Source organism: Austrofundulus limnaeus, unplaced genomic scaffold, assembly GCF_001266775.1.
Source record: "Austrofundulus limnaeus strain Quisiro unplaced genomic scaffold, Austrofundulus_limnaeus-1.0 Scaffold33, whole genome shotgun sequence".
NCBI classification, from domain to species: domain Eukaryota; kingdom Metazoa; phylum Chordata; class Actinopteri; order Cyprinodontiformes; family Rivulidae; genus Austrofundulus; species Austrofundulus limnaeus.
Genome location: NW_013952435.1, coordinates 2085863 through 2113219, shown reverse-complemented (window position 1 = coordinate 2113219; position 27357 = coordinate 2085863). Strand labels below are relative to the sequence as shown.

The following is a 27357-nucleotide window of genomic DNA, read 5'->3' as shown; positions in this document are numbered from 1 at the left end:
GTTTATAAACTGACATTTATAAATGTATGAATCATATGGTGAAAAACTGACTTTGAAAAATAAATCTGTTCCTTTTTTTTCTTATAAAAGGCTAAATAAAACAAAAATATTGGTGGTAATTTTTGACTGTGTAACTTTACAAACGGCACCCCATACAAGACATGCTTTAATGACTTCCTTTCTGTTTCCTCTCTTTAGGCGTGGCTGCCCTCCAAACCAGAATCGGGGGAGGTGGATTGAGAGATTAGCATATCAGGGGTAGAGATTAGCGCCTCTGTGTGGTGTACATGTACTGACAGGGGGTGGTAATGAGGGGAGAAAAAGGACCTCCCTCCCCTGCGGCAAATCCCAACCCCTGGTTTATTAGAGGATGCTCGAATGGAACCACAGATAGAGACGCGAGTTGTCTTTATCTCTGATTTACAGGTGAGGGGGAGGTGATGTTTTTAATCTAATTTAGATTAATAGCATAAAAACATGCCATAAACGGACTCAAMGTTTCATGTTGGAGGCTGTAACAGATGTGAGTTTGTTAACTGTGATTTTGTTGTAATAAAACCGAATCATAAAGATTTGCTGCTGGTCAGGTTGGTTTCAGCGCTGCCCACTGCTGCCCGGTGAGAGGATCGAGCTCAGTGACACTTGAGAATACGAGAGCCTGACCCCTGGTGCCCCACTATCTGCCGCAAGGCCAAAAACCTCCTTACAACTCATGGATTTTTCATTTGTGGATTTTACCGAATCAATGTCGTTTCCCTTTTCAGACAGGGCTCCACATTTCTTTCACATTTCTACACCTCTATGGTTTTAGTCGAAGCTCTTATTTTGTAATCCCTAAGTTTGACTATATCTCTGTCTAGGTTTTATCCTCACCTGTGTTTATTTATCACCTTAAAGTGCCTGTGATGTGCATATCCTTCAAATACAAAAAAAAAAAAAAAAAAAACAAGATTCATCTTCATATTTAGGAAACTTGACACTATATACCTGATTTTACCCATTTTGTCACATAACTGGCATATTTTTTTATTTGACTGAGACAAAATGAAACAGGAAGTGACATCAAAGGGTAATTCTTTAATAAAAGGAACTCCCTGCTCTTTGTTTAATGAAACAATATTATTTAAACTTTCTCTCTCTCTGACAGACTCTAAAATAATCTAAAAACAGATTCTTCTCCACAGTCTGTGTTGTCAGCTCTTTGAACAATGCTCTGTTCACATGCAGACTTTCCCCTTTGATGTCACTTCCTGTTACTGTACAAGCAAATATCTCAACTGTTCATCTCAGCGGCATAATATTGTTTTTGCAATATGTTATTATTGTCATCTTTCTAAAAATGCGTTCATATTAATAAAAAAGGATGTCACAGGCACTTTAAAGGTGAAAACAGTTACAGTAGTTTATTTTAAAACCACTGGACACATTTCAATAAAAAACATGCAGAAAGTAATAATTTCATTTACATCTATTACCATCAACTTAATTCAAAATGGCTGCCACAACCAACTGACCATATAAATGGTTTTAAACTAATCAAATATAAATATAWTGTGTTAAATTTTATGGCAGTAGCTGAGAGTTATCTATAACAAACATTCTGAAAGCTAACAAATTGCACAAGATCTTTGTTAAAATGTAACCATTTGCAGACGGCTCACCTTAGAAAACACAAAACTGGTTAAAGTTTTTTTTTCTGTTTTTGTGTCTTTCTGCCACACTGAGATTAATACCCAACAGAGCTTTTTTATATATTATTAATAAATACCAAGGTATTTATTTATATAGACATTTTTGTGTCCCTGGAGYTGCTCTCCTCTCACCAAAGACCTGGCGGCAGCACGGGGAAAAGCACAAACCTCACAGAAAACCAGTGAAAGTAGGTCCCTCCTTGAAAAACGAAGTTGTTTGAACAGTTTTTTAAAGCACAGCATGGGGCAGTTACAGAGCTTTGCTTCCCCACCTGTTCTGTCAGGCAGAGGAGCTGGGTAGCAGATTCTTTTTTTTTTATTACTGCCCACGGTGCCTTGTTTCCTAAGAGACTTTCAGTTGGCTAGGATTCATTGTTACAAACACTGCACCTCGCTATGACAGTGGCTGTGCAACTGGAAGTCTAGCTGAGCGTTGCTACTTTTAGAGGTTCGCTGCACACAATGTAAATGACTTCTCTCTTGTGCTCCCTTTCTGCTCCTGCTGCCCAGTGGACCATTGGAAGCAAATAATGAATCACATTTTACACTTCCACAGGAAGCAGAGTGGCAAAGTTAGAGGTAGAAGAAGAAGGGAAAAAAAAACATCACAAAACTGCCTTTAAAATACACAATACAAACTCCAAGCTTCTACTGCCGATGCTCGCCACACATTTGATGTCCGAAGCACAAGACGGAAAATAATTGCATTCTCACCGCACGCTCAAACACTCCCTGCAGACATTCGGGTCAGTTAATTGGAATTTCACGTAGTGCCAACGCACCATCAAGTACGGGGCTGGGTTTGTGCCGGCTGCTCTTCATAGTGAGCTGCATTAGGAACTGAAAACCCACCACTCTTCTCTAATTACMCGTCTCTAGACAATTTGGGAGGGAAAATGTTGACTTTCTGTATGCAAGATGTGAAAAAAGTTAGCAATTAGAACAGAACCTATGTAAWGAACAGTTTGTTTCATTTTCTGAAAACATGCGTTTTGCACGTGTGTCTCGTTTTGTGTCTCGTCTCACAAAAACACATAATTCATTTTTTTTATTTCCTGATGCAGTAACTTTTAAAATGTAAATAAAATAAAATAAAATAAAACTCTGGACAGTAACTGGAGCAAATCTTCCATCCTGTTTGTTCACATAATGAGTTGGAGAGCACTGAGTTAGGAATATTTAAAAATGAACATTTATGTTGTATATTTATGTTGGCGAACCATGTGTGGGTTTGTTTGACTGTTAGCAAGACTTTATTGAAACTCAGGATGTAATCACTGGACAAACATTTAAAAATGATGAACCTCTAGAGTCAAACTGATCCAAGATGGCCGCCACAGCTAATCGACTAATTGACCTTAAAACACAAAACTGACAATAACTCAGTCAATTTTACAATTTTCTTCAGAGCTGAGATTTGAAGTGGTAGTAGCTGCGAGCTAGTTACACATCATTTAAAGCACTAATTGATTGTTAACAGATTTTTGTCCAACCTTTTTTTTAGCTTATATCATGTTACATCATAGCCTCATTAAAACCCAGAGTGTTGCTTTGATCCCTTCATGCGTGTTTGAGAAATCCTCGACTCTCCTGGTAGCCATGTGGAGCTGCCTAAATGCTTGCTGGTACAAAGCTCCGCCTATTTACGCAAAGCTCCTCCCTGGAGCTCAGTCTGCAGCTGAGCTCCCGCCCTACAGAGCACCCCTGCCKCGAAGCACTGTTGTGAAGACRTGCTGAAGTGGAAGTGTCTGAAATGGTAGGAGGCGTTTAGAAACTGTTAAGTTTATTTTTGATAAATACAGCATTTTCATAACAAATGAAGGTAACATAGTTACCGTATTTTTCGGACTATAAGCAGCAACTTTTTTCCTGAACTTTGAACCATGCGGCTTATAGTCCGGTGCGGCTTATACATGGATTTTTTTCTTCAGCCACCAGGGGGCTCTTATGCTGCATTTGCTTCAACCACTCGCTTCAAAAAAAGACAGGAAAAAAAAGGAGAAAAAAGCAATCGCTTCCAGAGCCGACTGTTGTGCAGGAAGCAGCGATTTAAAGATAGTCAATGGCCAAAAACTCATAAAAGGGGATAAAACAGACATTTTTCACGGTGGAATCTGACTGATAAAATCTTTGGAGCTTAATCCAGGACCAGTTTGTGGATAAACGTCAAGTGAAGAGCGGCGGACTTTTTTTTCTGAATTGCACTCCCCGGGGAAGGAATCCCATGCAGTGACGTTTGCTGGAGCGGGAGGGCTTTCCCAGCAGCTAGACTGGGGTTTCTCGGGGGAACTATGAAAGGTCAGTGTAAAAACAAACGCAGAACAATCACTTGACGGCGCGTCGACCGGTCGACAGCTGATCGACCATACTGCCAGCTTAGCCGGAGGTGTAGCGCCATTTTGTTTTAGCTAGTAGCAGACACGACACGACGGATCTTCGACAGACACAATATTGGACAGTATGCGGGCCCACATCATGGATTCGGTGAAAGCAGCCATCAAGAAAACAAACTCAATTCCTGCTGTTATTCCTGGAGGTACAACAAAGKTTTTRCAACCCCTGGACRTCAGTGTGRATCGTGCATTTAAAGCAGCACTCAGGGBTGAATGGGAGGCTTGGATGACTGACGGGGATAAATCATTCACAAAAACTGGCCGAACGCGAAGAGCATCATTTCCTGATGTCTGCCAGTGGATCCTAACAGCGTGGAGCAGAGTGAATGAGTCCACCATCACCAGTGGGTGCCTGAAGGCTGGACTGCTACGTGAAGAGGGCACCACAGCTTCAGAGCCAGCATTACCCCAGGAGGACAAGAGATACCGCTGTGTGACGCAGCTTTTCTCAGCTTGTTTAACTCCGACACTGAAGAGGAGGACTTCGATGGTTTCAGTGCGCCGGAGGACGATGAATGAGACGTTTTGTTGGATCAGAAACTGTTAAAGAAAACTACCAAAATAAGGTCAGTTAAATGAACCGTATTCCTCCAAACTTTAATTCTTAAAGGTTTTCCTTTTATGTTTTGATGTTGAATTCACTTTTTTGACGACAATTTTGGGTGTACTGTTTTTTTATGTTGGGGGTGCGGCTTATAGTCCGGTGCGGCTTATAGTCCGGTGCGGCTTATATGTTAATGTTCGCAGGTTTTTTTTTTAAATGGCGGGTGCGGCTTATAGTCTGAAAAATACGGTACTTGGTTGTGGTCCAGAACAGGGTTATTATAGTTAACTAAAACTACCGGTAACTAAATAACAAAAACTCAAATTGAAAAAACATTTTAGTTAACTAAAATAAATAAAAACTGTAATAAAATGAAAAAAAAAAACTATAACTAACTAAAACTATATAATCTTAACAAAACTAACTAAAACTAACTGAAATTATAGATAGAATAGCCTTAGTTTTAGTGTTTGTCAATTTATTTTGAGACGTGGATCTTGTTATCTTATTTTTTTAATAGAGAAGTTTCACATTAGCTGTGGGCCGTAACACTTTTTTACAGTCTGCTGCTGCTCAGCACCGTCTGCCAAATGACGACAACAAAAATAGGGAGAAAGCAGCAACGTCCACTTCTGAATTTCTTTGAATATGACTTTGAGAAAAATAAAAGCAAGTGTCTTGTAGTGGAAACGGGACAAAATAGGTGGAATACTTCTCAAGAGAAAAACAATATAAATCAAGCTAGCACAAGTTGGTTAACTATCTTCACATGCTAGYTTCTCTCACTAGCTCCCATGAAAAACTAGCAACAAGTAGCATCGGGTTGGAGACAACTATTTTCATCATACTAAAATAATCGCCCACGTTTTTAGTTGGCAAAATTGAGTTACGCAATTATTTTAGGTAGGTGTCGCTATAATAAACTGCTTTAACTAGCGACCAAATAGCTGCTGGTTAGTTAACTCACAGGAACCTCATAAGCTTGAGGATGCATTGATAAATATGTTAGTTTATGTTAGTTTATGTTAGTTTAGTTTTTATTAGTTCCTAYWWTAKTWKTTTTTTTTGAATAAACTAAAACTAAGCATTAAAACAATAATAACTAATAAAARCTAGCAAATCCACTGTAAAAACTAGTTAAAACTGACTGAATAACAATAAAAAAGTCAACGAAATAAAACTAAACTACAATGAAAAATCCTAAACCATTTTTAACCTTGGTCCAGAACGGAACTACACAATGGGAAAACACAAAATATCTCCCCAAAATCTCTGGCATTCAGTGGTGGGTAATTATTCTTCATAAATGCTACTTTCATTTAAGAAAACACAAAACAGTAATATATTTCTATCATTAAAGGTGTCAAATTAAAAGAACTACTTCACTTCCTCCAACCGAAACATCAATCAGTCAGAAGATGTGCGATTTTATGTTACGTAAAACGTCACTGGAATATAAAAACTGACGCATCAATGAGTAGGCAGCATGTTTCTGACAAATCTGCTGTAATTTAAATTATGAGCACAGTTTATGTGCAGAGGACACCAGACGAATCAGGGCGGTCAGAAGATGAGTAGCAGTGGGTGAAAGAACAAAATTAGTAAGTGAGGACTATTTTCAGCAAAGCAATGATTATAAGCATGCAGTTATAATTACTGTCTGACTCTGGCTTCTTATGTGACCTCTGCTTTTTTTCATTTTTCTACACGCAAACATGGATGTCCTGCAGCGGGGATGGCAGCAGCTAAAGATGCTGCAGAGAGARCAGAAAAGCACCAGAGGCAGAAAGGGAGTTTAGTTTATAACTGTTGCGGATTGCCATTTAAATAAAAGCTTTTATTTGCCACAGAAATCCATTTCATGTTTGACTTTCTGACTAAACTCTGATTTTAAATCTGATTTTGGAGAAATTAAAACGTAAAAAAGGAATGTGGTTGAATGATTGTGATTAAAGTAAAAATGTTAATAAATAAAGGTTTGGGCTTTTAATTTGGCCTTGTCGCAGCTAAAACCAACATGATTTGTTAATCTTGCAGAGAATAAAACGGATCGCGGAATAAGAATGAGATGCTTTCACAAACAAATAATTCAGAAGGAAACTTTTTTTGACATCTCAAATGCAGCCGTGGCTCTACAGCTTTTCTGAGCATACAAAGTAAAAAAAAACAAAAAAAGTAAAGAAGTGTCATTGTTTGCTTTGTCCATTCCAGGCTACTGTAGAAACCTGGTGATGCAATGCGGTGAAATACAATGAAAATAAACCTCTTATTTGGAAATAAACCATGAGTTTCTTATTTTTCACAACATTTACTCAACTGAGAACAGTTCAAATGTTAGGTTTGATCTAAATGGTAAATGGACTGAGTCCCTTATAGCCAACCAGGCTACTTAAAGCACTTTACAACCTGATCTGTGCCCTCAGGCATSCATACAGCACTATTACATTTATATGAAGCTAATCAGAATAAATCATTTTACAGAGTCTAATCAGTGATTTAAATCCCACAAACTAAATTGGAGGAAACGAGGGTTCAGTTTGACTTAACTGCACCGATGGAATCAAACCTCCGACTCTCTGTGGAAACTGACTGCTCTAACCACCGAGCCACAGCACCCGCCCCCTCACACACACACACTACAACCTAAATTTAATATATGGACTACACTGAAAGTACAACTACATAAATATTAACACTGAAGTGGCATCCAGAGTGTTTTTATCCAGTTCTTGATATATTTACACTTTTCCTCGAGGYGTGGCTTGTGTTTTTCTTTCGCCGCTCCTGATACTTGCACGTCTCTGGTGACCATTTCATCATACAGGATTCTCAKATCCCAGTGGTCGCACGGTGCAGCCAGAGAGCACCAGTGTCCAGTATTATTTCCAAGACTTCTGACTCTATAGCCAAGGGAAGCGTTAAAGTCGGGCAGGAAAGGCAGCGCGCTTCTTGTTTCAGCTCCTTATTCTGCCTCCTCCAACATATATTAAATCCCACCTACTCCCTTGGATAGTCGAAGGGCCATAAAAAGCCCTGCAAGAGTGAGAGAGGAGAGGAGGAATCATTACGTGCAATTTATAAACCATTAAGAGCCATATTAAAAAGCCTGCAATCTAATTCACCCAGCAGTGGGCTCCGGCGATGATTGTGGCTGAGGGGGAGACGAGAGTTCATTTAGGGAGTGGGTTTTGGCCACTCAGAGTGTGTGTGATGTTAATAGGCTCCGGGGGGTCACCTCTAGTAAAGGGAGGCTGCTTACCTCTGCTCTGATGCCCAAGTCAGCAGAAGGAAGCCGAAGGCTGAYGCACACATACAGAAGAAAAGCACGGGAGGAGAGGGGAGAGAGGATATTGCTCACCCATCCCACCTCGTCCAGCGGGACAACTTTTAAAAGTAATCGTTATGTGGTTTCACAGCTGTAACTGTTATGATGGGGAAGTTAAAAGTAGGAATTTGCCTCTTCAACTTCATAGACCGCTTGGTGGGAATAATATTACATCCTTAAGTTGCGCAGAGGAGCGCCGCGAAACTTTCATTTTAAATCGTCCTCCCTAAAAATATCAAAAATTACAAATTAAAATAGAAATAAGGTAAAAGTTAAAGCTATCAAATTTGAATGTACATAAGAAGTTTGACTACAGTCTATTATACAAACTTCATCCCTGCAGTTTTTTTTAGGAGTCCAAGCCCACGGAGCAGGGGGAACGCAGCTGAAATGTAGCAGCGTTTCCATGCATCCAGCAGAGCATGGAAACCTATGGTTTTTGCTTTTTTATTATTAGGGGTCCAAGTATGCGAGCAGGGGGAACGCAGCTGAAATGTAGCAGCGTTTCCATGCATCCAGCAGAGCATGGAACCCTATTTATCTGTTCCATTATTATTATTATTATTATTATTATTATTATTCCACCAGAAAAACTCCTACTGCCGCCCAAACCGCAGGGACTACTAGAGAAAAGATTTTAACACTGTAATAAAAAAAAAACTTGAGAAATTTGAGAAAACTTGAGAAAAAATAGTCAGACATGTCAAACTACAGGTGGTGCTCTAATCAATGTCTTTCAAAGACTTAGATAACCCTAGAATGAGCTCCTCCAATCTTGTAACAACACGGAGCAAAAACAGCAACCTAACAGGGCATCAGCTCACAATCATCACAACAACTATTAGATTAACAGCAAGCCCAACTGGATCCAAATAATATCAAATCTGCTTACTTGTGTTTTGAAATGAGATGTTTTCCTGCTTCTCTTCTGCTGGTAAAATCCATAACACAGTCAGCTTTCTGGCATTATTTAAAATATTAGATAGATTACATACACTCTAAAATATTAAGAAAATATTTCTTAATATTATTATGATTTCTACATTGTCGGTCCTTTTTATTTTACTACGTTGCCACAATGAACAGTAATGGTAAATCCAGACTGTTGCCCGTTATGCGTAGCAACTTAGCTTCTACAGGAGATCACACAGTCACGTGGTTTCCACATTCTCCAGTAGTTCTATATACTTCCATRATGTCTTTGCATTTGGTCCTCTGGATTCTAAACCATAAGTTGCAAAACTGTTTGTCTTATAGCAACATAAACTCTGGACAAGACTGAGTCACATGATACAGGCCACGCCCATTTACACCTATTTTTTTCTACAGCGCAAAATTTGCAAAAATATACTTTTCTTTTCAAATGTTTCAAATTCAATCACCACGAAACTCACCATCTATAAATTTCCATAGTTGTTTTCATTTGTATTTACTTATTTATTTTTTGCTCACATTTGTGTCTGGGGTTGACTTAATTAATGTACCACATTACACAGACTGCCATTTTCTGATTAATAACCCTGTTCTAAATAAGTCAATATCTTGTTGTTTTTTGTAGTTTGATGGCATTTCAGAGTACAGATTAATTCTTTGTTTGGTTTTAAACCAGGCTGCAAGTTCCAAAAACACTGCAACATCTCTAAACAAGTGTAATTAAAATGTTAATTTGTAAACTGGATGTTTAATTTCGTTCAGACACTGAGCGGTTTCAGAGAACATTGCTTCAAATTGGCAAAAACTTTGGTAATAAGAGACTTTTTCCCCCCAAAGGATGTAATTTCCCTAAACAAAATGAAGCAAAGTGTTAGAAATCTGTATCATAATTCAGTTAAACCAGGGCAGTTTTGGCAAAACAGTTTGTAGAAAATAAATAAAAATGAAACTGATTGAGCAATAAACTAGCTGTTATTTGACAGAAGCTCCAGGAGGAGTGGATCAGCATTCGCTAAGCGTCGAGGTTCAATAAACAGCCATAATGGGAATTCTCCTCGAGACAGAAGCGTTTTCAGTATTCTTGGTCCTGATAAGAGTAGACTGAGTGGTTCTGTTTCTATCTCTGCAGCGTTGATAATACAATATACAGGAACCGCACAGACTTGCCTATATTGTCTTTTGTAGGAAGAAGGTCAAGGAGGTCAATAATTGTGGCGTTGAGAGCGTCTGGCCGGAGCCTGAGGCCCTCTCGCAACGTATCACAACAACACCACGGTCAATATGCTCCAAATTGAGCCCTCATGCAGAACGCTGCACAAATCAATACTCTTAAAAAGGTTACATGTCAAACTATTAAATACTTTATTGATCCATATGCAGTATGTAATGCTCATATGGAAAGCTATAGATATGTTATCTTCATTTTGACTTGTTAGTTCCACATGGCAGATAACTGCCATTCAAACTGCCTCATGCATTGGTAATTCACTTTTTAAAGAACTCAACGGCAGCACAAAGTCTCTGATATTCACTTTGAGTAAGCTTTCTTTCCCTCTTACAGCTGCTTCTCAAACTCACCTGAAAAGACGTTGGTGCTTCGAGTGAACGGCGCAGCTGCAGTGAAATCACAGGATGCAAAGTAAACTTGCCACGTTCTGTAATAGCAGGGTGTTAAAAAGAAACACAAAAGGCATGTGTCACAGAGAAGTCTGCCAGGTGTAAATCTGATGCACAGAGGAGTCGGTGGTGAACTCATTGACAACACGGTGCCTGGGTTCCAGGGCTGCAAAAACAAGCCCGGATCACCACGCCACTGCTGCGCCTGACAGCTGACGTTTGTGCCGAGATGTTGACAAAAGACATACAGGCTAAAAAGAAAAACGATCGTCAGAAATAAACCCATGCGCTGACAGTAAATGTTCAGGTTAATGGAGCAGCATGCACAGACAAAAATGTGCAAAGCGAGGCTCATATAGGTGACACTGACCAACTAATTCAGACATAAAAATTAAAGCTCCAAAATGACAAAGGAGAGCAAAAATAAGAAAAACCTACTTAGATGCATCAAATGGTGAAAGTGTACGGGATAAATCTTGTGCCAGCAGGAAGTGAATTTGAATGTGCAAAATTTGAAATTAAATGCATTGGTTTGAAAATGAATTTTACTAAATTGAAACTAAATTTAATGATTTGAAACTGAATTTAAAGTTTTTTTTATCTGAATTAATTTGCTTTGAAACTGTATTTTGGTTTATTAAAAATTCAGTTTGACTACTTTCACTTTCAGTTCCATAATCAGTGTGCATTGCCAATGCAATGCACACTATTGTGATTCGTTTCCCATCCGTCATCTCAACTTTGCCATGCTTCTCCTCCTGCATACTTTGTCCTAGAGCTGCCATTGTAATTTATATCTGTAAARCCCCTGTGCCAAATGATGGCTATGCCTTTTGGTGCCTGTAAAACGTATAGTTTTTGAAATATTTATGTTTAATAAATTATAATGGCAGTCAATGGAGCCTTGTATTGGTCCAATACTGCCCCTGCTGCATCTACACAATATGGTACTGCACCATAGTTTTATATTATTTAAACTCAGTAGTTCAGTGATTACAATATTAATATGATTGTGTTTTGATGTTTTACTGTAACACTGTCTTTATGTTGTCCTATTGCTGTAATAAATTGCACTTAAGTGTCAATAATTGCATTGGCAAGGTAAACTTTTTCTGTATACATACAATCCAATCCCTGGGATTGTCCTCTGCCACATCTCCTATAGTCTCATGATGAGCGCTGTGGGCTTTCATGCGGGAGTTCAGGGTTCAAATCCAGTTACTGCAACTTTAACAAAAATCTCTTCAAACTTCATATTGTCACACAATTAAGTTAATTAAAAACACCTGCTGACGTGACAGGCACAAGCTGGTTTAGAAAAGATATTTGATCCTGGTCAAAGCTCATTCTGCAAGTCCAATGCTGCAGGCAAAGCCATGCTACATGGCAATGCACACTTGTTTTTACATCGTAAAAACCCATGTCCAGTTCAGATTTTTGTGTCACACATCCTGGTCCTTGAGAAAGCCAGCCAGAGTAATCAGACACAGATCCACAGATTTACATTTCACTTTGGTAAAGCTTCCCTTTGTAAAGTAACTGTGAAAATCCTGTAATGATGTGATATATGTAATATTTTCTATTGGTAAAATTAATCACTGCAATAAAATAACTGTTTTTGTCACTTTTACGGTGGATTGCATCTCTGTTACATAGGGAAGGGAAACTTCACCAAAGTGAAACGTAAATCTGTGGATCTGTGTTTGATTACTCTGGCTGGCTGAACGTGAAAGTAGTCAAACTGAATTTTTAATAAACCAAAAAACAGTTTCAAAGCAAATTAATTCAGATACAAAACTTTAAATTCAGTTTCAATTTAGTAAAATTAATTTTCAAACCATTGCAATCAATTTCAAATTTTGCACATTCAGATCCAATCTGAGAAATTCAAATTCAGTTCCTGCTGGCACAAGTTTTAACCCATAAAAGTGTGTCATCTAATGGACAATATGGTAAATAATAAAATATTATGTGAAACTCTCTCTCTCTGGGCTGATGGTGTTTTTTTCTTTGTTCCTTGGCCTAAGATAGCCTGAGAAGTTATGAGAAGGGCAGCATAAGGGACAAGTATAATGGTAAATATGAGGTAGGCAAAGAGGCACTGAGTGGGAAAAAAAAAGTAGCCAGAGGTGGTTATGAATGCACAGTCAATAAAGACAGAGAATAAGCAGGAAAGGAAGAGGAAAGAAATGTATCAAAAAAGAAAAAGGTCAGAAGAAAGCAGGAGAAAGTAAGTGGGATTGAAATAAAAGAAACTGACAGTGAAGAATGGCGGCAGTTAAAGATATCTGCCATGCGATCGGTTATTACAGAAAGGAGGRGGAAAAACAGCTTCTTTCTCTCCTTTTGTACAGCGAAATAAAGACACTCATCAATTTAAATCAGCAGAGTTCCTGGACCTCACCTTTTCTCTGTCAGACGCCGGGCGGTGAAGGCGTCTTCCTCCCTCGTTTTGTCCATTCATCACGCGGAGGAAGAAGAAGACACCTCACCTAGGGCATCCTGGGTAATCTTGCATGGCCGGAAACGTGGCAGTGGCGAACAGAAGGCGGCGGGGCCCTTTGTTATTTACTGCTCACTTAGCCCCTCTGCACCCCGACACACATGCAATTTATGAGGACAATCGTTGGACCCGCCGCGCTCCACTGGAGCACCTCCCTGATGGATGTACATCGAGCCGGGAGAGGAGAGGAGGGAAAAAAGAGAAGGAGTCAGACAGGAAGGCAAAGATGGAGGTTGTTGTGTCAAAACTATGAGCATCAGAACTGAAGAGGGTTCCTTTTGTTTTCGGACAAAATTCATCATGACTTAAGTACAAAAAATATCAGATATGTTAAGACTTTTACTCAAGTACTATTCCTAAAGGACACTTTAACGTTTACCAAAGTAATTATTTGGCAAGATCCTTGTACTTTTACTCAAGTATCACTTTGTGGTACTTTATACAACACAGCTGGAATGCAGCATTAGAGTATTTGTTGCGAATGACTTTCAGCTACTACCACACCAAGTTTTAGCTCCAGACCTGCAGAGGTATAGTCGTTAGCAGTGCCCCCCATCTTGAATCGAGTTGACCCTAAGTTAATCAGTTGTCGAGGTCAATATGAAAGTTTTTAAAAAATTGTCCTGTTCATGAGATATTTTGCTAATAATGCAGACAATAATAACTTTTCAGTCCCCATCCTGAACATATACGGGGTGTAGGTGGCTCTGTGTCATGATGTGAACTGAGCTACCTGCTCATATGTCTTCTGAAATGCCACCAACACACCAAATGTCACCAGAATGTCAGCAGCTCGGGTGTCTGCGCGCAAAGATTTGATTTTGGTGCTTTCATTTTAGCAGCTATTTCCGTTCCCTGCCTTATCCTCTCCGGCTCTGCCTGTACCTCTCTGGGAAACTCAAATAAATAAATAAAAGAACACCTTTGCGGTCCCGTGTGCTCCATGTTTTTCTGCCAAGGCAGCAGGCTTCTGGCGCAGTAAATGCTCAATCATAACAACCCATTAGAATAATCGCTAATAACAATTGCATTTTCATAAAAGAGAGGATTATTGAGCTTAACCCTACTTATGTTCCATCCATTTTGTGCTGTAAATCAATAACCCTGTAATAATTTTCTTCAGCGGGGTAACAAACCCCCAACGAGCAGCATGTTTTCTCTCGCTCCGTGAGTTATTTGAGCTGCCCCGCTATCTGCTTTGTTCTCTATGAAGTTGCCTTTTGGGATTGCCAGGACTCAACACATGTATTTTTAGTATTTTCCACACAGTCTGGTGTGAAACAACATTAGGGATTGGTGAGACTCCGGGAAGCAGAGAAGGCACAGGCTGGGAAAGAAAGTGGAGTGGGAGAGAGAAAATAAGTTGAGAGGAGGAGTGATGTTGCCGAGAGAGCAGGGGAGAACGTGAAATGCATTGGAGGGCGCCAAAAAAAAAAAAAAATAGAAAAAAAAGATGGAGGAAACACGGGAGAGGTGAGGTAGGCAGTTTTACAAGACTGCGTTTAATCAGCCTTTCCTCCTTCTGTGGAACGCTCAGAGGGATAATTGTTCTTTTCCTTCCTCTGTGTCTTTTGTTCTGTCATTTAGATTTTAATGGCCCTAAAATCAGAAACTWTCAGTTTTCTTTTGTTGTTATTGAGTTTTTTCTTCTTTTCAGAACAGAGAATTGGAGCAGAACTGAAAAGAGTAAAATTGCATTGCTCTCTGCCAAATCTAATTTGAATAAAGAGTATGTGTGCACCATTAGTCTTCCCGGGGTGTTGTTTTGACAACTTAAGGTATTTTTAACGTTACAGAAAAAACAGAATACAGCACATAATTATTGTTCCGCTGCAGGTATTTTACCTCAGTGCCTTTGTTGTTGGGGGGTGTAGGTCAGTGCAACAATGTGAAACCCCCTCAGTGGATGGTGGATAAAAAGCAAACACAAACCAGAGACCAACCCCAAAATAATCCTAACTTCCAAATGTTCAGACGTTACGACCGTCATCCACTGAATACTTTATGAGAAATCTGGTATACAGGTGCAGTAATGCAAGGAAATCACACCAGTGTTTCTGGTCAAGAGGGGAAATAGAGAAAAAAAACGCTGCCATGAAATCCCAGGAGCAAAAAAGGGAAAGTTCTGATATGAAGGAAATATCTCAGGAAAGGTTATGACCAAATATCTTACCTGTCAGAGTTCTTTTAGTTCAGAGAAATGAAGCCAAAACATGACTTTATCTATCTTTCATCCATCCATCCATCCATCCATCTGAAGAAATTTATAGTTATTATAGATTAGTACTGATGTTAGAAAACAACACCAGAGTATTAGGGTTTCCTTTTTATAATATTTGTATAATGTTTGATCTATTGTTAATTGAAATAGAGTAGATACATGTCTGAATCATAACAACACGTAAGTGAACCGGTTTAAACCATTAGATTGAGGTCTTTGTCTGAATGCCTGTGATTCAGCCGTAGGTCAGTAGGGGGCGAACTCAGGCATTGAAGAATCATGTATAAAAACATGCATTTCCTGTCTTTCATCCAGTGTGGTTTCGCTTGGCAGCCCGTGACAAATAAAACCTCACTCAGATCCAGAATTCTGGTGTTGTATGACATTCATTCCTATCACAGATCAATTTATTTAACATTTGTGTTTTCATTTGACTTCAGCCGATATTAAACACGTATTTCTTACACATCCATCCATTTTAGTCTTTATTTCACAGTAAAAAAATTTCATAAAATAATAATAAGAATAAAATAAAACAAAAAAGAAAAGTAAGAGTCATAGAAAAAAACAGATGTGAAGGAGAATTGCCAAGAAACCCTCAAGGGGCTTGACAAGCGGCAATCACTGAAAAAGAAATAACAAAAATTACACTAATTAAAAAATCCATACGTTACAAAAAAATAAAATACTACTCTACATAAATAGCAAAAAAAGAAAAAATACTTTCAATAATCAAACACATAAGGGAAACCAGAACAACTTAAGAGTAACAATCTGATTCTTTGCTTAAATAATCTCTTTGGAAACTTCCAAGAGAGATCCTGGAAGACCGTTCCATATCTTTGACCCCCTGTATAAAACACTAAACGGTGTTTGATTTGGACAACAGTAGGGGTAGTAATAAGACAATTTCTACGAGTTGAATACTGGTGAAATTCGTTATTAAAAGTAAAAATGTTACAAAAATGCTGGGGAAGTAACTTTTATAGAACTATAAACATATCTATCTATCTATCTATCTATCTATCTATCTATCAATCATGCAGTTACTTAAAATATTTCATGCTTAAATGCATGTATAACTGTTGTACTCTTGTTCAATAAATATGAATATAAAACATTTCAAGCAAACAAAATGTAAACTTTAGTGAGCTGAGGCGTAATGGCGTTGATGCCTTGAGTCAGACTCCTGTGTGGTTGTGGTTCTCGTAAAATAAATTGCTGTTTATGTGCTAATAACTTCAGTAAACGTCTCATATTTAGCTTTGTGCAACATAGTGGTAACATTAATTCATGGCAAACAGTGTCTCTAAGCAGACTAAACACATCGGTTTGCCTTGAAATTCTGTGAGCAGACAGTCTCCCAAAATTAAAACTTTATTTTTTTTTCTGATTTTAGAAAGCTATTAAAGCAGCTCTTAGTTTCTGACAGGAGGGGCGGAGCCTCATTCGAATGAAGTCACCCATGAGCTTCCAGTTGCCCATCCCTGTATTAGAGAATTTGAAATTGAGAAACGGCTTAAAAAATAATGGTTTTGGTAAGAAACCATGCATTTAATTCCACCTTCAACCCCACCAGGACTTTTTTAAAACACTCAAATAGGTACACATTTGTTTGCGGACATTTTAAAAAGGTGAAACTCCCACGTACATAAAAAAAGATTTATGTCCAATGAACGGAGTTGTGACAGGTTCACAAACTCTCATGAGACTTTGTTTATTTACTAGCGGTTGAAATTCTAATTTTTACAGTTCGTGGCTTGTGTGGACCTGCTCTGCCACAGCCAGAGGAGGTGGAGGTAGAGCTGGGTGCAGCTCGGGGTTAATTTGATACACGCAGGAAGCATCAGAGTAAGCAACCTCCCAAAGTCCCAGCTGACTGATTCCTCTCCTCGCTCTGGCTGTTACCCCCCCCCCCCCCCCACACACACACACACACACATTCCCATGATGCTTGGAAAAAAGTTGTTAGAAAGGAAGAGTTGGCAAATTCTGTGACTCGTGCCAGCGCAGAGCCCCACCACTGCAACGTCTGTCTCAGCAACAATATCCGCAACAGCTTTTGGAACAGGAGGTAATAGCCCACAACATGCCCTGACGCTGCATTTATTCCGATAATGTGGGCACATTTGAATGCAAGAGATGAACATCTTTTCCTTTTTTTATTTTTTTTACCAGATTTCAAATTATCACTCGACTATAAATCCAGCAGAGTTCTACTACAAGTCCTTAAAGTTCAAATTCGCTTTAGCTCCCAGTCCAGTGATGTTCTCAGGTGCTGCATTTACACTTATTCAAAGATATTCAAGAATGCAATCTTCTGTCGGGGAAAAAGATGCAGCAAAATATGCATGTTTCACTTCTCAAAACAGTCCTCTTTACATGTTTCAGGCATTTATCAGATTAACATTTGGGTTTTTATTGCATAACAGCATGAGGAGGACTGGTGGGAGAATCGGAGCCAGCTTGATTAAAACAGGAGTTGCCAATTTTTTAGGACTTTACAGTTTATTGCAGAAAAATAAATAAATAAAAAAAGCACAGCATCTTAAAGAGTGTAACGTGGGATCAGCGTTCCCAGATGAGATGAGGATGAGAGACGGAGGGGTGACGAAACACCAGAGGCCATCTGCATGTGTTATTAAAAAACAGCCTTTACTTTAAATCCCACAAGTGGGAAGGAATTCAGCAATCAAAGCACATATGGTCAACGACCGGCGCCTGAATTATCCTTCAGATGTAGGTTAATGAATTCAGGGGGACTGAGCGCAGCAGCGTCATATCTTTAACAACCTGACAGACACACCTGCCAATGCTTGATGGGGTTTTCTGCAAGAGAGGTGATGGAAGATGAGAGGAGGGGGAGGGCGGGTTGAAGGGGTATTGATTAGCACCTCAAAAGCAGCCGGCTCCTGGATGACAGACTGGGACACTCAGTCCACCCATCAGAGGCACTAATGAAACACACCAAGGGTTATTAAAGGGATCCCCTATTAGTTGTAACATTAGACTTTGTTTGATAAACATATTATATTTTTTACTGTAAAATAAAGACTTCAAAAATACTGTAGGTTGTTTAGTTTTTATTATTTTTAAACCTAAAGTTTAAAAATAATACTTACGGGGCCAATTTGTTGACACGCAAAGCATTCTGGGTAAATGATGACGTGGATAGGTCATCGGTGCGAGGCTGCTAGCGAGCTATATCCACCCTGAAGGTTAATCTTGGACAATATCTGATGATCGACTCTTTTAAAATGAAACCAGAGAGCGTTGACAGAGAGGAGAAGGTAGAAATGACTCAACCTGTAACTGAAAATATAGATGGAGGACAACAGAGCTGCTTCATGGAAGAAGAACCTCAGCTTAGCCTGTTAGCTTTAGTGTTAGCCCCGACGCTATCACCATGTATTAGCTCAGCGCTACACATTCTCCTCTCCTCACTGAGGTCCTCCATCCACATGACAGAGAGGGGAACACAAAAATGACTCAGCTGTAACTGAAAATATGGATGGAGGACCTCAGTTTAGCTTGTTAGTTGGTCGTGCTAGCACCGAGCTAATACATATAAGGCAATATAGCGGTGGCGCTAGCGGGAAGGCTAACAGGCTAAGCTGAGGTTTTTCTTCCATGAAGCAGCTCTGTTGTCCTCMATCCACATTTTCATTTACAGTACAGTATTTATTTTACAGTTAAAATATATGTTTATCAAATAAAGTCTAATGTTACAACTAAATCGGGGATCCCTTTAAGACATAGACACCTACAATAAACACTATAATCATGCTCGATACAATAATTCCATCTGCAGGAGTGTGTGCATGTTTAATTATGAAAAAAAAAACAAGATAAACAGACGCACAGAGGAGTTATTACTTCATTTGTTTTGTCCTTGAGTATTCTCTGCCTCCTTTTTATGGCTCTGCCAATACAAAACTGTTAAACGTAGCTGTTTATTGATTTACAGAACACAAGCAAACACACAAAAAATAAATCGTCACGACCAAGAAGAGCCCTATAATTAGCCAAATCTTATTAAGATTCAAAAGGTGAAATATTTGCTGTAAGTTCTCGAGTCTCCACTAAAGTTTGGCATCGCATAAGTTTGTCAAATGAGGCTTTTGGAGTCTCCAGTGTCTTTTGCATGAGAATTTAAGAAACCGGCACTGCATTGAAGCGAAGCTACGGATTCGTGAGATGACATCCAAACACCATCTGTGGTGTCACCGTCAGAGAGGGAAGCTGCACGCAGTTTATGGCGCAACCAAGCTGAGGTTTTAAAACCCAGTTTTATGGCTTAACAAATGAAGACAGTCTGAAGGTGAATATTTATTTCTATTAATTAATTTAATTAGGGCGAGGGGATTTGCTTCCATCCCCCCTGTTGGTAAATGTGCTTGTGCTTTTACTATAGAGCTGAAACAATAAAGATTATGTCAGCTCTGCACAGTCATTGTTAGAGATTAAGCTTGGCATGTGGACGCATGAAAAATTAAGTTTGTACATTAACGAGGATGTATGGGATGCACCTTTCTCACTTTGCACATTAGCAGCTGGTAGACAGTGTCTGGTATACAATAGAGCTGAAATATGTGTAATCCCTAGAAATGAAAAAGACATTATCTCTCGCTGTGCTTCGTGTATCTTTGTCCAAAGCAGCCCGGTTCGACCTGCTGAGTGAGCAAACCTCCTTTTCTCTATCTCTTTTCCTTCATCGCACTCACTTCGCCTGCTGCAAATGGGACGGCGACCAAGGGGTCCGCACTACAAGCAGCAGATTAAAGGATTACCATTAATTAGATGTCAGGGACAGAGAGGGGGCTTTGCCTGTCTTGGCCATGATACAATATCTGTTAATCTGCTGCGCTCCTGGATAAAAAGAAAATCAGTTCATTGGCAGGAAAAAAAAGTGTGTGTGTGTGTGGGGGGGGGGGTGTGTGTGTGTGTGTGAATTGAAAACAAGAACAAAGAAGAAAAGGAGTGAGAGGTAGGTTTGGAGATTGGAGGATGAATGAAAGAGGTGGAAAACAGCAAATATGACTATAGAGCACTTGAGTGTACATTGAGCTTTTTTCTTATAGAAGAGGAGCAGCAGGGGGATAAGACGTCAAGGGGTGTAAAAGACCCAAAGGAAGTGGCAACGAGTCAATAATTAGCTGATCTGTGGAGAAACAAAAGGATTAAACAGAGGTGAAATGGCTGAGGGTTGAAAGAACAAATGATCCAACAGAAATGTGACAGTTAAACTATTTAGTTACTATTAACCCTGTCGTTCGGCCTAAAATCCTGCCGTTTAACAACTTTTACATCAACTTATAAAAACAAAGACTGCACAGCTGCATCAGACAGATACATGGTTCCTTTGTACAAATTTGACCATCTTAATTGAAAACTTGTTTGGACTGAGTGAGCAAATCATGTGACTGACAGGCGATGGGTCCGAGTCTGATAAGGCACTAGTCTGTAATAGAAGTCCTGACCCTTACCTTTAGAGCCATTAACCCAAAGCAGGCTGCCTGTGTTGACTTCATCTTTCTCTGACGCGCGGTTTGATGCTGCGCCTGGAGCCAGGTGAGGACAGGCTATCGAGGGTCCTGTTAAACACCTGCCTTCTGCTCCGCTGATAACACTCGCCCTGTAGGCATCCTGAGGCCACGATAGATCATTCACAATGAGGCCACAAACTCTGTGAGGCTTATCGCCAGCACATGGCCACGACGTGGGCTTGTAGGAAATGTGAAAACTGAGTTTGATCATAAAATATACAACCATGAGGTGTTGAGTTGCCTTAAGGCAAGCGCAGGACGGAAACATTTTGGCTCCAGCGAGTAGCAGCCAGGGTATTTGAGTTGTGATGGGGGGGTAATTGATGGAGAAGGGCTGGGGCGTCATTTACTTATGGTGAGTCGTAGGGGCATTCTCTCTATTTGAGGAGAGGGACTGTGGGTGCCCCTGTGAGCCCCCACTCGCCTGAGACTTTAATTACTTTGGGGACCTGGAGACTTCAAAGGATTTAGATATGAAGGGAAAAGAAGAATTTCTAATTTACTGCACCACTTGATGTTTGTCTTCCCTTTTTTGGTGCGACTTGTGCTTCCGAAAGCAAACAGACACAAAGTGCACGTTTGGGCTTCTTGATAAAACTGAAACATTATTAGAGTGCCGTCTCTGCTCTGTTTATCCCTGGGGACTGTGTGTGTGGATAAAAATCTGTTGGTCAAACACACTGTAACCCGCCCCCCACGTATACACACAAACACACACACCGCTGGTACCATCTTCATCCCGTGATGCTCAGCCTCTGTCTGTTTGGCTACTGGCGTTTTCTGTCCTCCTGCGGTTGAGCCACTGCCCTAAAACCTCCCTGTATACCCTGAATAAATTACCTCAGGAGTTTTAAACATGCGCCCCGTTCACTTCATGATTGAGTCGTATCTCATTCACTTTTATCACGCTGTTGTTCAGACATTTACACAGACTTGTGAAAGATTCAATGATGGGTTCGCAGTCGGAAAAGCGTTCTGCATATTTGAGTCCCGGAAACGTCCGCCCCACTAGGCAGATGATTAGCTTTTCATTCCCTTGGCTTTATATAATTAGAATATGGTAATCAAATAGTAAAAAGTGTTAGGAAATAATCATTTTCTTTTTCATTAGTTTGCACCTTAGATTACATTTTCACCTGACCGCGAACCGTTCCCCCCGTGGACCGAGAACGGTGCCATCTAAAACCGTTTAAAACGTGGCTTTCCTCACGACGAACTGTCTGAAGCATAACAAACCAAAAACACATTTTGGTTGTGAGGTCGAGCGGTTATAATCGCCTGGCAGGTTGGTCAATTAACACATCTCCCCGCTCATGTATTTGGATCTGCACGCACATGTTTGTGTTTCACCTTCATATCGGGGTTCAGAAAAGGTGCAAATTTCTCTTTTTTCCATGACTGAGTCCAACAAATTCTGAGAACGGTAGCGGTGTGTGTTTTGAAGTTATTCGGCGTGACACGCTTTAGAATTATGAGGCCACAAAAGCTTAATTGCCAAAGGTTACGCAGTGACTGACTAAAAACTGTAAGAAAGCTTCACAGTGAAATGGAGATTTAATAAAAGAAATGTTCTCGGTGATTCAGTTGTCATCCACAGAGAGCCATCTCTAAGCACATGCACGGAGCCGTGTCCAATGAAATGAGAGTGAGAGAGAATGGATGGTAAACTTTCCATCATCTCCATTCTTTCCAATTTAACAAGAGAAGAAGAAGGGTGAGGAGCGGGGTTATTTTTGCTCCAGCTCTGAATGGCAGAAACCAGTAAAGCCACGTTGGTTTACAGCCTCCTGAGTCAGTGTTGACAAAGATTGGGCACCGGAGAGAGGCCTATTCGAAAGTCAGAAAGTCACAGAGGACGGAAAGTGGGCGTCCGCCGAGTGAATTCCCTCTGACAGAACCTCCCGTTCTTAATGCTTTAAAAGGTATTAAAGTCACACTTTAATTGAGCACTAGGTGAGCTGGATGTCAGTGGAGCCCACAAGGGTGGCACTAAAGGGATCCATGATTAGTTGTAACATTAGACTTTATTTGATAAACATTTATTTTAACTGTAAAATAAAGACTGTAAAAATACTGTAGGCTGTTTGGTTTTGTAAATTTTTTTAATTATTTTTAACACGGACGGAGCCATTTTATTTACACGCAAAGCATTCTGGGTAAATGATGTGGATAGGTCATCGGTGTGAGTGAGCTATATCCACCCTGAAGGTTAATCTTTGACAATATCTGATGATCGACTCTTTTAAATGAAACCAGAGAGCGTTGACAGAGAGGAGAAGGTAGAAATGACTCAGCCTGTAACTGAAAATATGGATGGAGGACAACAGAGCTGCTTCATGGAAGAAGAACCTCAGCTTAGCCTGTTAGCCTTTGTGCTAGCGCCGACACTATATTGCCTTATATGTATTAGCTCAGCACTAGCGCGACAAACAAGTTAAACTGAGGTCCTCCATCCATATTTTCAGTTGCAGGCTGAATCATTTTTGTGTTCTCCTCTCTGTCATGTGGATGGAGGATCTCAGTGACGAGAGGAGAATGTGAAGCGCTGAGCTAATACATATATATGGGGATAGTGTTGGGGCTAACGCTAAAGCTAACAGGCTAAGCTGAGGTTCTTCTTCCATGAAGCAGCTCTGTTGTCCTCCATCCATATTTTCAGTTCCAGGCTGAGTCATTTCTACCTTCTCCTCTCTGTCAACGCTCTCTGGTTTCATTTAAAAGAGTCGATCGTCAGATATTGTCCAAGATTAACCTTCAGGGTGGATATAGCTCGCTAGCAGCCTCGCACTGAGGACCTATCCACGTCATCATTTACCCAGAATGCTTTGCATGTAAATAAAATGGCYCCRTSCATGTAATATATTTTTAAAGTTTTAGTTTAAAAATTACAAAAACAAAACAGCCTACAGTATTTTTACAGTCTTTATTTTACAGTTAAAATTTATGTTCATCAAATAAAGTCTAATGTTACAACTAATCATGGATCCCTTTAAGTTAAGCGAGTATAAGACATTACACCTATTTATACAGAGGTTTGGCTGTATGTGCGCATCATAGCTGTGTGGGAGTGTGACAGACAGAATGAGACCTCTTCACAAAAGGTGCAGGGGCAACAATCAATACTGCTCACCAAGGTGTGCAGCTCCAGCCCTCTCTCGTTATGTGCCACGAGGGAGGCTGCTGCCGAGCCAGGCTGAGGAAGAGGGGGGAAGATGGTCCCACGTCCAGGGGAATATACAACTAATGTCAGCTTCTGTTTTATGGACAACAAAATAATGGCCTTGTAGACTCCCTGAAAATATCCCCCATAGACGTATCATCCTTGTGTATATGTAGTTTTTTTTGTGCCCCTACTTAAAAATCAACATAAAACTAGGCGGCTGATCTATTTTGGAAGGGTTGGTGTCCCAAACCAATGTCTATTTGTAGTTATGCCGTACCTCAACACACGGGCAAACAGCAGAAAATTATACCTGCAGCATACCATGACATTGGGGGGAAGAAAAAAAAATCTCTGCAAACAGTGCGGCCCCTATTATCTACAAATAACCGAAATCCCAAAGGTGCTTTTGAATTAAATATGACTGTGAAAATAATGGGCATATTTTAAAACTTGATAATGCAGCCCAATCCCTCTGGGGACTATTTTCTTGGACTAAGTCGGTGGGATAGTTTTAAAGAGCGGCACACAATCCGTATCCGTTTATATGCACGCTGCCAGTGAGCTGTGCCAAAGTGCTGATACCCCTCATTAGAAGAGTCGGATCCAGGAAGGAGTCCAACTAATGCTTGATCCAAACTGTCTCAACATTGGCGCAGGGTCTCCACGGGAGATTTGAAGGTCAATGAGAAAACCTGGTTGTAACAAATTTAAAATATGTGGTCAGTGAAAGCCCGGCTATTTAAATGGAGTGGTGCTGTTGGAGGACGAGTTTAAGGCGAGTGGAAATATGTTCTCTCACGCTTGTTAGCACTAACTCACTTTGACTGCAGAAGGAAACAAGGCACGCTGATAGAAGCGCATACATGTGAATCCAAGGGAAACGTGTGTGATTTCCATGCCAACATTCAATTTATCTAGACTCTGGGGGGTGGGGGGTTTCTGCGTAGCAAAACACACATCAAAAATGCACAATGTTTGGCATAGATTAGGAAAAAGTGCAGCTAATTTAGAGTGTTTTCCATTTCATAGCGATCCCCAAGATAATTCTATCCGCTGAGCCCACAAAAGCTAACATTTATCCAGCCCTTAGGGCAAAGCCTGGGGAGGCTTAGCTCCAAGTCTGTTAGATTACAGAGTTAACACAAGTCTCCCATATCCTTGGGCAAAATATGTACCTTCATTTAAAACAATTCAAAAAAATCACTAGAGCCTTTTTTTTTGCTAGTAATAGCTAGATTTTCCTCTCTGTAGCTTCTTCCTTCACATCATTACTAGCAATAAAGTGGATTCACCTTCAGGTCTTTCTGAAAAGCCATTTCCCCCCCTGTGGTTCTTTGTAAAATCTCAGGGATGCTACGTATACCGTGAGGGCCTTTTGGCACCGGATAGAGCACAAGGATTTACACCCACACAAGATTAAACCACCACCATTGCCTGCCGGAAATCTGAACAATTATCAGCCTTGTATTATGTGGATGTGGTACTGATGGCGGACAAGAGGTCTTGAAGCAGAGGAGGGGGGGACCAAGCGTTGGCTGTCATGTGGATAATGTCTCCATCTTGAACACCGGTCTGCCACACTGAGATAAACGGCGCCTGCTAGGAAAGAGTATCATAAAACAGAAGAAGTCTCTGATGTTCTGGTAAAAAGCACAGTTTGAAACGTGGTATTCAGTATGTTGTTTTACGTGGCTGACTAAAGAACTCTCTGCTGCTTATCTCTTTTTTTTGCATTCTTGGTCACAGTGTGGGTCACAGATGCTTCTGGTAAAAAGAGTGGGTAAATGCTTGCTTTTACTACCCACGCAAAAGTAGCTTCTTTTTTTTTTTCGTTTTGTTTTGGTGTCTGTTGTAAATTGAATAAAACCATCCGAGGATTCTGGGAAAATAAATGAGGGTCTACAATGAGAGCATTAAAACACATGCTTCCTCGCTCCTCTGCACTCACAACCGGCTTTTATTCCACCCTTTTCTCTCTTTATTTGATATGATGCAACCCCGTGTCTTGAATTCCCACTTGCCTATATTTGGAAAGTCATTGAGAGACTTCGACAAAGACAGACCGAAGTGAGTGCAAGAGTGCGCCCCCGGCCCCGTCGCCTGGAAGCAGAGCAGGCTATCTGACCGGCAGCGGCAGGTCGGCCCACGTGGGGGCCCTCGGACCGAACCTGAGAGAAGCACAGAGTCGCCACAGCCAAGTCACTCTACTCTCCTTCAAGCTTCAGACTACTCAGCCCACCTCTGCTCATTACCACCCCTCCTCTCCTACACCTGCAGGTGCCAGCTCTTCTGCTCAGCCAGATCCCACCGGAGCCTGCAGGAAAAAAAAAAAAAAGAAAATCCATCCAGTCCACCTCGTTCATGTGTGTACTCGCAGGGCAAAGACGTGAAAGAGCACTGGTGGCAAAATGGGTCTCGCGCACAAAAGTGTCAAAGAGGCTCGGCCCCAGGAGGGGTAATTTCATATTGTTGTCCAGATGACCTTGAGCTGGGTACCATGGAAACATTTTCACTTTGTCTCTGCAAGGTGTCTCGGTGGCTCCACTTTTGTGTTGCGACAAAGACCTCTAACCTCAGAACAGAGGAAAAATCGCCGAAAGCAAAAGACCGGAAATATTAGCCAAGAGCCTTCAGTGCCCAGGGAAGGAGCGAATTAGCAGGAAATCTTTTGAGGTGCCGCCGTTCATGCTCCACAGCTCCTCTTCAGACAGGGAGTTGTATTTGAAAGCTATTGATGTTCTTGTTCAGTCAGTGAAATAAAGTCTTGAACCAAAGTGACTCCAACAAAAGTGAGGGTAAGAGGCTGTGTGGAGACAGATGCAGAGGCAGAGAGAAAGGGGGAGCCTGTGATTGCATGTTTAATGCATGTGTGTATAAAAAGCAGCGGTGGGCAGTAACACAGTAAATTTACTTGAGACTTGTACTTAAGTACAGTTTCTGAGAAACTGTACGTTATTTGGGTAGAACTTTTATGGAAATTTTACTTTTACTGGAGTAATATTAAAGGGGCAATATCATGTAAAATCAACTTTTGAGTTTTAAATCACGTTATAATGTTATACTCTCATAAAAAAACATGCCCAAAGCATTGCTTTGACTCATTCATGCATGTTTGAGAAATCCTGCAGCGTTTTTAGGCAGCCGTGCTGAGGAGCAAAACGACAGGTGGGGACCAGAAACGCCCCTGGGACTGTCTTTAAGCCAAGCTTCCTCATGGCAGAGCGCCGACCCCCCCATACCCCGCCCACGACTCCTGCAGGCTCCTGGATGAAAGTGAAACCTAACTGTCTGCTGTGCGCTTCACACTACTTCTCACTCTGTGAAGCTCTTTTCAGATTAAAAATACTTTTGAGGAAATGTATTTTCAGATGCCAAGTGAACTGAATCACAGCAGCGACCCCGTCCCCATCGTGAGCCACCC

General features: G+C 40.5%; 1 long non-coding RNA gene across 5 annotated transcripts in view; it reads right to left on the bottom strand.

The window, feature by feature from the left end:
- Positions 1-27357, bottom strand: part of LOC106515926 (uncharacterized) — a 56383-nt gene that overhangs the window by 8323 nt on the left and 20703 nt on the right. For 3 of the 5 annotated variants that reach the window (XR_001310052.1, XR_001310054.1, XR_001310053.1), the window contains exons 3-4: positions 12908-13161; positions 10465-10541 (exon numbers count right to left, since the gene is read on the bottom strand). This is a non-coding gene — a long non-coding RNA (uncharacterized LOC106515926). Of the gene's footprint in view, positions 1-5764; positions 7662-7689; positions 8180-10464; positions 10542-12907; positions 13162-27357 lie in introns of those variants that run through there. The other 2 variants (XR_001310055.1, XR_001310056.1) reach the window with 2 other exon arrangements.